Below are 13,060 nucleotides of genomic sequence, written 5' to 3'. Positions count from 1 at the left end.
AAAGATAAGGTTGCTCGCTTGTCGCACTTCAACGTCTCGCTGTAACATGCACAATTCATAGTGGTCGTGCCCTTCAGAGAGTCAAAAGAGGCATGCACGAGAACAATATAAAGGGGTCGAAATATGATATAACGTACAGCAAGCCAACCATCCATGCATGCACTTGCAAAGCAACATGCACGGACTATGAAGTTCATAAAATACAGAGACCACTTGGTAAGCAACAGTTTGAAAGTAGGATACAAACGCCTTATCTGAAGAGCATTCCCATCGACCAAGTGCAAGAAAAGGTACTTCGGTAAAATAAGAGCGCGTTTGGTAATGTTTCTGTTCGGAGAACAATTTTTGAACATAAATAGTTTTTTTTTTTTTTTTTGTTCTGAGAACAATTTCTGAGTATAAGAACGTGCTTGGTAAGCGCAAAAAAAAATTATTCCAGGAATAGAAATATATTTGGTAAACTTGTATAATTTTGTTATTTCTTTTAATTTTTCAATATTTTTATTATATTTTTCCTTTTTTTCTTTGTTTTTTTTCCTTTTTTTCTTCTTTCTCTTTGTGGCCGATCACGGCCACAACATTTGCCGATGACTTTTTGGGTGAGCTCCAACAAGCTCACTAGAGACTCGCCAGCCACCGCAAGGGCCGGCAAGCTCATCGAAGCCGGGCGAGGCCAAGCCTCGCTAGTGGCTCGGTGGCCAAGTGAGCCTCATGCCACCTGGGCGAGGCCACCAAGGCCACCGGTGAGGCTCGACCTCGCCTTGGCCTGGTGAGGCCAAGCCTCTCGCTAGTGGCTAGGCGAGCTCAACCTCACCGTGGCTCGGCATCTCCGGGGGTCGGCAAGACTCCGGCAAGGTCGCCGGCCCTCGTTTGGCCGATCGCCGGTACCGGCCATGGCCAAGGCTAGCGACCGGCCAAAAAGAAGAAGAAGAACAAAAAGAAAAAGAAGAAGAAAAGAAAGAGAATAAAAAAAAAAAAAAAAAGGAGAGTGAACAATTGTTTCTCAGAATTGTTCCCGGGAACAAGAAACAACTTTTTTCTACTTCTTGTTTATGTTTCAAATTTATTTCCAGGAACAAAAGTTTTACCAAACACGTTTCTATTCCTTTTTTTCCCCGGAACAAAAGAACAAAAAATTTTGTTCAGGGGAACATAAACAATCTTAAACAAACGGGGCCTAAAATTCTCTTTCGGCTTCCCCTACTTGCTTAAATGATGTTCTCAATGAGCTGATGATGCCAAGCCAACCCATAAGCCTTATCCCAGATAAGTATACAAGGATAGAAGAAAAACACCTGAAACCCAGTTACAAAAACTCTCGTGTTTATTATCCCTTCAGCGGGACAGCATATGCATGAACAACGTAAAATACTTCCCAATAAGCACCAGTCCTTGATGAATTTGCTCATTCCTAAGCTTTCCAAATGCAAATATTAGCATGCAGAATGCGATATAAGTTTTTCACGATGTTCTAAAACTAATGATACCTTTTCTGCACATGGAGGATTCCCGCAAAAGATCGTGCATCATCAAGGATGCCTCTCTAGATCACGACACTACAATTATTTGTTACACATCCTAACATTGTCTTCAATTCCTCTTTCTTTCTTTGGGCGAAATTAGAGATTTAAAACGTGGATAGGTAATATAGTTAGGGGAAATAGAACAGAGTGCAGTTCGGATCAAGATTGTACCGGAGCTAGATGGTTATGCTTGGAATATAACTTAGGGAAATATTGCATTTGACAGTGTGCGGGTTGGGAACTTATCAAGACAAACTGCGAGGAGCACCATGATGAAGGCCGTCGCCGGAAGGCCTTCCCCCACTCCGTCCCAGTTTGCATCCAGGAAAGACAGATTTTATCTTTGATCCGTGCATTATGAGAAGAGTATGCTTTCTCTAGGATAAAGTATGCGGAGATCTCGTAATTAGTGGGTCAACCACAAACGCATAAAGACAGAGCACCTCAACTTTTGTGTTGAAGCTTTCCATGCTCTTTAAGAAGCCGAAAAGACTTCCATTTTTCTCACCACGTTCGCCTTGAACAATCCCAGGGCACAATCAGGCTTGCGACGGGGAATAGATCGATTTTGAAGAGATAAAAAAGACATCTAAATTATGAGAGAATGATTCTGTTTCTCCTCGAACGGAATACTCAGTGCCCATGAATTGCAGATGATCGGATATTGAAAGAAAGCTGAGACGAATAATAGAAAAAGAGGTAGAGCAAAGCATTTTCCTGAGCAGACAGACTCGTCCAATCAATCATCGGTCACCATAAACCCTTTTGACGTTCACTGGTAGGAATTTGAATCAGCATTTACATTTGAAGTATTTTGATTAGTCGTCAAATAGCTTCCGGGAGTGGAACACCAGCTTCCTCGGCAAAGGTTTAATAAAAGAAATAAAGAAACGGCAGGGGTCTTAAGTCCATTTACAACCAAACAACCTTTCTTGCACTTGAGATTTCTATGTCGTCCAATGAAAAACTGCATCAACTTCGATCATCGCGATCTGATCTATATACCTGCATCAAGAGAATGCAAAGATTCCGTGCAGGAAGGAATGATGCGATTGGACGTGCCTAATAGCCCCGCTTGATTAAGTCGTCACCCACCCTCTCAACAATCACGTTGCACAATCTGGAAGTCGCAAGGTTGCCATAGATGCCAATGACCAAGGCCGCACCCGTTTTCTTGATGGTCACATATTGAGGCCGCTGAAATCAAATAAGAACAACTAGGTGATGGGAGTGAAGCTATCGATTACTAGAAGTATGCGTCCTACAAGCAACTGCAAAGTGAAAAATTATTTACGCCTCGTGCCGCAAGCTGTTAGAGACAAAATAGTTGAGGAAACTAGCTTTTCGGAGCAAGCAAAGAAAAGTCAAAGCCGGCACTGATTTCATCATACTTTAAAAGGTAAAACCTATAATCACGAGCATAGCCACTTACGTCCAATGCCAATTGCTGCCTAATCTATCAAAAGAATGCACCCAAAGGAGCAACCGCAGTGTCATTTAGACAATTTCCCTTTTCTTTTGCTCGACTAGTCATAGAGCTGTTGCATATTCAAGCTGAAACAATCATCGTTAGGATGGTTATTCAACAAAGAGTGTGTCGAGAATATTGAGAAGATTCTCAAGAAGAATTAGGAGATAGGGTGAGGTTATAGGAGTACTGTATGCGGCATTGGTTAGAGCACCGAAAAGGAAACTTAAACGGGATGTGCAGGGGGGGAGGAAGAGCTAGCTTCAGCACAGTGACAAATGCAGCAAAAAGATTACTACTGAGACAGCAATACACCAATGAAACAAAAGCCCTTGAAGCTCATCCTCAAAGAATGGGGTAAGACTCTGTTTTTCCTGTCTGAGGAAGAGTATCTTATGTTGTCGGAGACTCCTAATGGAGATGACCATGTGCTGGGGTGGCGTGCCAGAAGGAGTTATCCATCATCCTAATGATGCGCTGCCAGGCCAACTTGAATTGACCGCCTGACCATTAATAGGATCGGTAGGTGGTCTTTTGGTATGAGATATCCGTGTTTGTTTCGCATTGTGTACACGAAAAACCAGATCTCATTTGTTCTCTAAATGGGACATTTCTCCTCTCAGAGCTATGTTCAAGTATCGAGCGAGTAGTTGCTGCTATCCGTTGGATGGGTGTGGCAGTGGATATTGCGTCCAGCAAATATGACAAAAAGGCTCAGGAACAAGCTGATTCACCTTATATGCCCGAATAACGTCACCAGGTTTGACTCCGGTCACCACGTACTTGGTGCCGCCAAGATAGAGTCCGATGATAGTGAGCATCCCAGGTTCATCGAATTCGCGCATGATGGCGATTCTCTCTTCGGTCGTAAGCTGCAGAACAGAGAAATCCGGGGCCATGATTCTGAATACCGTCCAATTTGTATTTACTCCTTATTAATCAAATCGTTTACATGCACCCAACCAATAACAAAGAAGTTTTATGAAATGAAAGAAGAGCAATCATGATTTCGCAAGTGATCAAATGTTGCATTTCCCCTGTTCGATCAAATGGCTCACAGGAGTGGGCTCTGTAAGTTAGAGCGATGTTCACGATAAAACAAAACCAAAACTGGGAACCGAGATTATCGTGGGGAGTGACTAATTACTCTTCCACCGCGACAAGAGAATTGCATGACTCGATCGCACAGGCGGCACAACGATTGAAATTGAAAAGAGGAAGATGGAAGAAGATGATGATGAGAAGAGGACCGAACCTTGGGGAAATTGGTGGTCTGCGCCCAAACATTCCCGTCTTGGCCGATGATAGCAGCAGCTTGATACGAGGTGGTGGCCCTGGCGGGGTCTTCGTCCCTCGTGCACACCAGGGGTCTTCGTCCCTCGTGCACATCTTCTTGAACATCAAGTAATCTTCATAGTAAGCTTCCCACTCCATCTTCTTCTTCTTCTTCTTTTGGATCCTGGCAGAGGAGAAAGATGAAGAAGGAGAAGGAATGAAAGATGCGTTAATAGTTTTGAATATTATGCTCAGTCTTTATATTTATGGAAATTCCCACTCGAAATTATCTCTCCATATCTCTTCGCATTATTCATAATCCACATTTGAACGACCGATAAAATGGAAACATTTCCTTCCACCTAAAAAAAATCACAAACATATCAATATCAGCTTAAAATTAGACGTTACTCTTTAAATGTATCACGTGATCCATAATCTCTCGTAATATGCAAAAACGCTCAATTGGTGTTTGGAGTTTCTTGACCCGCATTGAATTCAGTAACCTATACTAGGCACGCATTTAAATTGCATATTCATATGCAAAATTTAATTTGCTACTCGGTATGCCATAAAAAGTCTATCTATTTATTTCCGGTTATAAAATCAAAAATGTAATTGGTGTGTTGTAACCATTTTTAAGCTTAGGTAACCCATCGAAAATTTATGATATTAAAGGAAGTGTTCATACAAAAATTATCTCATCAAAGTATGAGCCGTTTAGATGTACACCGATATATAGTATTAAGTACATTTACACTCGGTTGCGATGAAAATCTAATTGTACGATTTTTTTTTTCACCTACTGCTTCACATGAATTTTTAGCTATTTCAATACGAAGTAAAGTATGAATTAGGATTCGAAATCCCCCCAATTTCATCCATTAGACGATAGTGACCTTGTACGTCGCTGGCCGGTTGGTAATGATTCACATGCGAATGTCCTGTAAAAATTTACGGGCCAATCCCTGGACATCGTGTCCTGGAAAACTGCGATACAAAAATAATAAAGATTCTATATATATATATATATATATAAACCTAACAACGGTTAAAATAATAGTATGCTAGTGCTGAGACAAAAAGAGGAGGCGACAACAAAGTTAATTGCCATGTACTCGACGCCTCCAAGAAGCCAAACTCCAGTCGCAGCGAGTCTTATTCACAATGATGAATCAAGCAGGGATTATCGTCCCTTGAGTGTATAATTTGTTAAATGTTTGATCTAGTACCCTAGATGATACGATAATATTTTATGCATGATGTTACGCGTGAATTACCTAAATAAGATATTTAATTTGAATCGGGATATAACAACTCGCGTCATCAAGCAACATGGATGATAATTTTATTCCCAAAACCGAGCAAATTAAACAATTCGAAAAGGCTATTATATATCTAATTTGAGTTGAATTTCTGATCATGGGGAATTCAAGGGCCACTATATATATATATCGTTATAATTTATTGAATTCTGGCCCAAAACTCCTAGATAGAGCAATCATCCTTTCTTTTTCTTTGTTTTGAAATTGTGAAGGAGGTCTAATAAGAAGCAATGACCCTAAGCTCGATCTCGTGCATGTCATGTACGTAAAATCGGACAAGAAGATCCTTGAACTCCTCAATAAATAAACGAGTTCGATCTAATGCAATCTAATTATATTCTAGGCAAAGTAATTTCAGATTTACAGTTATGTCGATTGCGTTAATTGTGTAAAATAAGTGAATTGACTTCATAAAATCTTAAATTTTTTTTTTCTGTACATATCAATGACATGAAGTAGTCTGCACCGGTGCGGGTTGTCTAGTTTTCCAACCTCTATGTTTCTGGTTCAACCTGTTCTATCGAATGGACGCGCTGTCTAGATTCAGCCGTATGCACCTTTGGCGGCAAAAACTAATATTTTGACCATCAAGATCTCTGGGATTGCTGCTTTAGTTAACTTTACTGGTTCCTGTATTCCGAACAGTTCATCTTTCCCTTGCAGGAATCTGTTTTAAGCATTGTGATATGCTGATCAATCTAACTGAATATCCACGTAGATTCACATTTTTGCGCACTTGGATGATATTATGAAACTGAATGAGAAATTTGACCGAATGGTAACCATAACCGTGGCTGAAAGTTCTTGATGTTGTTTGAATATCCAAGTCCTCAATCTTATATCATTTGTCGCAAAGAGACTCATCCTCTCGATCAGTTCTTTTGTACCCATTTCCACTTTAAGGCTTGAAGGGTGGTAGTAAGGGAAGCAATAATGCATAAATAGCGCACGATGTGGGCTTCGGCGGTCAAGAAACCATTAAAAGCACTAGTAGATATGCGGTGAGACAGGATGATGAATCAGGAAGTTAGTTACTTCCCCTAAACGAGTTAAGTCTCTTGTTGCCGATCTGTTAATATCCCTACTTCAGGAAATCATTAGATTTCACCCAGTCACCTTATTAAGCCACTAGAGGATTCTGAGAGAAACTTGACAAGTGGGAGTCCAACGTGTGGACCTTACGTGTGAACTGGGGGATAGAAATCAAATTCTGAAGCTTGTTTTTGCAAGAAGAGAAGGATGTCAAATATGTTGAGTTGGCCACACTGGTTGTTCCATTATCCATAGGTGTCTTAAGTCCGTTTACAAACCAAACAACCTTTTTTGCACTTAATATTTCCATGGCATCCAATGAAAAACTGCATCAACTCCAGCAATTCCAATCTGATCAAGAGAATGCAAAGATTCCGTATGGGACGGAATGATGCGATTGTGATGCGCCTAATAATCCTGCTTGATTAAGTCATTGCCCACCCTTTCGACAACTACATTGCACAAATTATAAGCCACAGTTTCGTAATATATGCCAATCACCAAGGCCGCACTTGTCTTCTTGACGGTCACAACTTCACGCCACTGAAATCAAATAAGAAAAACAAAGTGAAGGGAGATAAGCTATCGATTAATAGAAGTACGCATCCTACCAGCAATTACAAAATGCAAGATTATTTACACCTCCTGCTGGAAGCTCTTCAAGACAAATTAGTTGAGGAGACTAGCTTTTCAGAGCAAGCAAAGAAAAGTTGAAGCCGACATTGATTCTATTGTACTTTATGATGTAAAACCTATAATCACATGCATAGCCCCTTATGTCTGCCATTGCTGCCTAACCGTTCAAAATAACGCATCAGTGTCATAAAGACAATTTCCCTTATCTTTTGTTGACTAGTCATAGAGCCATTGCATAATCAAGATGAAATGATCATCGTGAGTATGGCTTAAGAATTCAATTGCAAAAGTTGGTTATTCAACAGCGTGTCGAGCAAATTGAGAAGATTCTCAAGAAGTAATAGGAAAAAGGGTTGAGGTTATCAGACAACCGAATACAGCAATGGTTAGAGCACCAAAAAGGAAACGTATAAGAGATGTGCAGGGAGAGAGTAAGAGCAAGCTTCAGCAAGGTGACAAATGCAGCAAGACAATTACTCAGACAGGAATACAGCCAATTAAACAAAAGCCCTTGAGGCTCATCCTCAAAGAATAGTCTATAACTCTGCAGATCCTGTTTAGCCAAAGCATCTTATATTGTCTAGGACTCTAAATGGAGATAACCAGTTGATAGGGCCACGTGCTGCGTCGGAGAAAAGAAACAGCATGTGGAGTTATCCATGCTAATGATGCACTGCCAGCCCATCTCGAATTGACCACCGACCATTAATAGAATCGGTAGATGGTCTAATAGTATCGGCTATCCGTGTTTGTTTCCCATCATGTACACTAAAACCAGATCTCATAAATGACATTTCTCCTCTCGGGTATGTTCAAGTGGAATGTTCCTTTTGAAGCTGGGTGCCGGCTATTGTATCGACAAGTACCTGTCGTTAGCCATTCGATGGATGGGGCAGTGGTATCGTGTCCAGGAATGGATGCATTTGAAATGAGAGGAATAAACCCAGCAGCCAAATAAAGATGGCTGCATATGATAAAAAGGCGGGAGGCAACAAGCTGATTCACCTTATGTGCCTGAATAGCATCACCGGGTTCGACGCCAATCACCACGTACTTGGTGCCACCAAGGTAGAGTCCGATGGTAGTGAGCGTACCGGGTTCATCAAATTCACGCATGATGGTGATTCTCTCTTCAGTCGTAAGCTGCAGAACAGGAAAATCCTGGCCTGGAATCATAATTCCGAATACCGTCCAATTTGAATTTACCCCTTATTATCAAATCGTTTACATGCATCCAACAAATAACAAAGAGGTTCTATCAAGCGAAAGAAGAGCAATCATGGTTTCGCAAGTGATCAAATGTTGCATTTCCCCTGTTTGATCAAATCGCTCACAGGAATGGGCGCTGTAAGTCACGCCATGTTCATGATAAAAGAAAACCAGAACTGGGAACCGAGATTAACGTGGGGAGTGACTAATTACTCGTCCACCGCAATAAGAGAATTCACGACTGGATACCACAGGCAGCAAGAATCGAAATTGAAGAAGATGGAAGATGATGATGAGCAGAGGACGAGCCTGGGGGAAATTGGAGGTCTGGGTCCAAACTTTCCCGTCGTGGTCGATGATGGCAGCGGCTCGATACGTGCCGTCTTCATTCATGCTCTTCGTCTTGAACATCAAGTAATCTTCATAGTAAACTTCCCACTCCATCTTCTTCTTGGATCCTGGCAGAGGAGGAAGATGAAGATGAAGAAGGAGAAAGAAGGAGAAGGAATGAAAGAATGGAGGGAGAAACAGGGCACGAGCTTGCGTTAATGGTTTGAAATTTCGAAGGTTTCTTCATTATGGAAATTTCATGCGGATTTATCTCTCCATATCTCTTTGTATTATTTATAATCCACATTCTAGAAAAGAAAAACCTTTGACCTTAAAAAAAAAAAAAAAAAAAAATTACAAACACATCAATGTTGGCTAAAAAGTGACTAAGGCTTCTTCATCATTAAATAATGGACAAAATGATAATTTATGATATGAATAAAAGTTTTATGTCAGCGTAAGTAGATCTATTTGTATTTTCTGAAATAAATTATATCGCATTTTCACTTCCGATATCATATTCTCTTTTTATATTTTGTAAGCACATAATTATGTGGCGAAATGTATTATATGTCACTCTTCGAACATGTCACGTGACTGATAATATTTCATAACATGCAATAATGCTTAATTAGCACTTATAGTTTCTTGACCCATTGAACTTGGTAATCAACTGATTATGGATCAATGAGTAATTGTGGTATCACGTATGTATTTAATTTTCATATACATATGCATTTAACACAAAATTTAATTCACTGCTCATGATTCGATACACAATGAAAAATCTACTTATTTCTTTTCACTTTTGATTAGAACAATATCTCATTCTAAAACCGAGGATGTAATTGCTATAGTGTAATACTTTTCACGCTAAAAATGCAATAACACTCCCTCGGATGCCATAACTATTCATAGACTCACTTGAATGCCTTAAAAAAAGCAGATCATTTAAATATCAATTCCAATTTAAGGTATCGGAATTCCGATGTGACAACATTTTATTAATTTCCCCGATCGATATGGCTAGCTGGCGTAATAGCCCTAAACTATGTTGTCTACGTGATATGCCCAAAATATAAATCCTAATTTGAACAAATCAAACTATTTCTCCAAATTCTTCAAATCCTAATTCGGAAACCCCAAAATTAAGAGCTGAATAGTGAGAGCGAGAGGTGGACAAGCGGCTCAAATTTGTTTTAAACAAGCAATGAGATTCGTTTCAATGTGGACAAATTACTTGCCTTTTCCCTGTTGCAAGATTCCTCCCTCTAACACCGAGGCCCAATTTCTTTTCTCCAACCATCAAATCCTAATTTTTTTTTTTTTTTTTGTCCCTCCAAAGTACCGGGCTCTAATTATTTTCAGCGCCGATTGAGCAAGTGAGCGAGAGAGGATGACGTTGGTCGAGTGAGTGACTAGTGAGAGGGGCCGAGCGAGCGAGGGCGACAGATGCCTTTGAACGATGGACAAGATTGACGCGAAAATCAAGTGAAAGACGAAGATAGATTTTAAGAGAAGGATTCAGTGTGGCGTCGATTCAAAGGTCCACGTTGGACTTTTTCTTTTTCTTTTAAAAAAAGCGAAAAGCATGTATAAATCAACCTTTTTTTTTATTAAAAAAATCACGTAAGACTTTTGATCAGGATTTATCACCGAAGAGATTTAAGTGGTTATTTTTTCTTTAATTTTGTAATTAATAATTCAGTGAAAATTTTTGGTTTCAAAGTGAAAATCATATAAAAGTTATAGTATTAAAATTCTTTTTCTCTAATTGAAAATTTTCAAGATACACCAATACATAGCATCACTGCCTTTTTAACAATTCATTTACACTTGGTTGCAGCGATAATGTTAATTTTACGATAATTTTGTCCTTAATTACGAAATATAATGCACCACTCATTCTTTGTCGCTAGGCCGTTTGTAATGCCAAAATGACTCACATGTGCTGGAGATCGTGTCTGGAAAACTGTGATTATAGATGCACTTCAAATAAGAAGAAAGACATAAGTTACCTATCCAAAGACCAAAACAGAAAAAAAGAACAATTTCTACATATACCTAGCAGCTAAAATAATACTGCTGGAATAAAAGGAGGGAGGCAACAAAGTTATTACCTTCTTTGCCCGAGTAACCGGTTCACCCGAATAACAGCACCTGGTTCACCTCCAATCACCGCGTGCTTGGTGCCACCGAGGTAGACCCCGATCGCAGCGAGCGTCCCAGGTTCATTAAATTCGCACATGGTCACGTCTCTCTCGTCCGTGTCGCAAGCTGCAGGACAGTAGATCCGTGCCTCCAAATAAGAGCAAGAAGTAAAGAGTAAAAGAGCAATCGTGATTCACGGGGGTGAGTGCCGCCCAATCCGATCAATTCGCTTGCCTTAAGTTAGGATTTTCATGATATGAAACTTAATTTCGAGAAAGAGCGCCGTTCGCCATCTTTTTATCGCGTCATAAATATGTGCTGTAATACAAACCCAAATTCATGGTAAAACCAATGGCTCCAAGCTTGTTCGAGTGGTAAAAGCCCATGGGCCAATGCATGATCTCCATTGGCGATGCAGCAAAGCAGCCAACACTTTCAGAATTCCTTCAAGAAAGATGGTAGAGGAGAAAGAGATGAACGAAATTTTGCCCAGTACTCAAAGTAGGAACAAGCATGCTTGCACTAATTCTTTACTTGCGAGAGGACTGTATGCACCCATGGTCTCACGAAACATCCGAAAAAAATAAAAATAAAAATTGTACGCTGAAGGAAAATTTGTTGATACTTCTCATGCGAATTAAACTATTGAATTTTGTGTACATCTCGATGTTGCCTTTCTTCCGAAATTGATATTTATGATTGTTCATGGACAACTGAAAGGTTCACGCAACAAGAGTATCCAATGTTCGCTCCATCATAAGTCAAATAACATTAAGTGTTCACCTAATAATTTTACCCTTTTACCATCCGACGAAAATTCAAAGCATGAAATGTGGATAAGATGTAGAAAATAACAATGTTACTTTGAACTTTTCTAGAGTCAAGAAGACGACAAAAACTATGATTTGGGTTGCAATTGAGAAATCTAGTAAATGTCCCAAACGTGATCACTGCATAATTTGTTCTTTAGCCACATTTCACATTATCGATTGTTGTTCTCTCCTAATTTTGAATTCTTCCTTTTCCAATCTCAATGAAGCTGGTGTGTATAACGAGTATCTCTGAGTATTTGTTAACTATATTTAATGAATAATGTTTTAATTTACTATTTATTAGTTATAAATGAAACGAGAAAGGCAGTACATTGAATAAATGGAAAATTCTAAATAAGGGTCCTCCTCATCCATTCTCTTTCAGCTCCTGGACATAATCCCTCCCGGATCTGGAACATATCGGACAGAAATATCTGGTGAAGGTAATACTTTCGATTCGGAAGGCCAAACGACTTCTTTTGTCATGTGAGGATAGTCATCAATGGAAGAAGGGGACGACCCTTGCGGCGCGACTTCTAAAGGTTATAGTCGAGCATCGGCGAGGACACGGGCCTATTTCATCCGTCGGCCTCGTTGCTCTTCATCGATTTTCTTCTCTCTGCGGCCTCCATTTCTGCTCCCGGACAGACATTGTTAGCCTTTTATTTCTTAAATCTTACTCAAAACGCCCTATTTATTTGATGAATGCTCTCCGCAATTCATCGGTTTCCATCTAACAAGCATATCAGTGTTGTTTGGTTGACCGCAAATTTGAGGTGTCGGATGAGTGCCAACTTTAATCCTTAAAATCATCGATCGGGCAAGCAGTTAAGTGCTAGGTTTTACGCATTTTTGTTTTTGTGGTGGTTGTAGAACATGAACCCCTTTCAGTTCCTTTTATTTATTTATTTATTTTAGTTTGAGGCTCTGTTTCGTGGATGTAGTATGTGAATGATAGATTCTTGGTGCTAGTTTTGGAGCGAACCATAAACGAAATGGATAACAATACATACGTTATTTTATGTTTTGCCACAATAATTCACCATATAGAGATTACTTATTTGCAATCAGTACCCCTTTGTAGCTCCTCCCAATATTGCACGGAATGTATCATACACACATGGCATGATAGATCTTGATTAGTTTACAAACTGATGGATCAAGGGCCGCAATATAAAGTCTTATCATATTGCACATATATTTCACATGCAATTAAAGAATAAGTTCACAAATTCCATCCCAAAATGTCTAGATCGATTTATGTTATGAAAATGATGCGCATGATGATTTAATCTCTAC

The 13,060-nt window shown here is 39.7% G+C and overlaps 1 long non-coding RNA gene across 1 annotated transcript; it reads right to left on the bottom strand.

The window, feature by feature from the left end:
• Nucleotides 1–8,434: 8,434 nt before the first annotated feature.
• On the bottom strand, nt 8,435–11,055 carry LOC120289319. The gene is made up of 2 exons (XR_005547244.1): nt 10,919–11,055; nt 8,435–8,926 (listed from the first exon to the last, which is right to left on the bottom strand). It is a non-coding gene; the product is annotated as an uncharacterized LOC120289319 (long non-coding RNA).
• Nucleotides 11,056–13,060: the final 2,005 nt, after the last annotated feature.

Source organism: Eucalyptus grandis, chromosome 11 (assembly GCF_016545825.1).
Source record: "Eucalyptus grandis isolate ANBG69807.140 chromosome 11, ASM1654582v1, whole genome shotgun sequence".
NCBI lineage: Eukaryota > Viridiplantae > Streptophyta > Magnoliopsida > Myrtales > Myrtaceae > Eucalyptus > Eucalyptus grandis.
The sequence above is the reverse complement of the archived record's forward strand: the minus strand, read 5'-3'. Positions and strand labels throughout refer to the sequence as shown.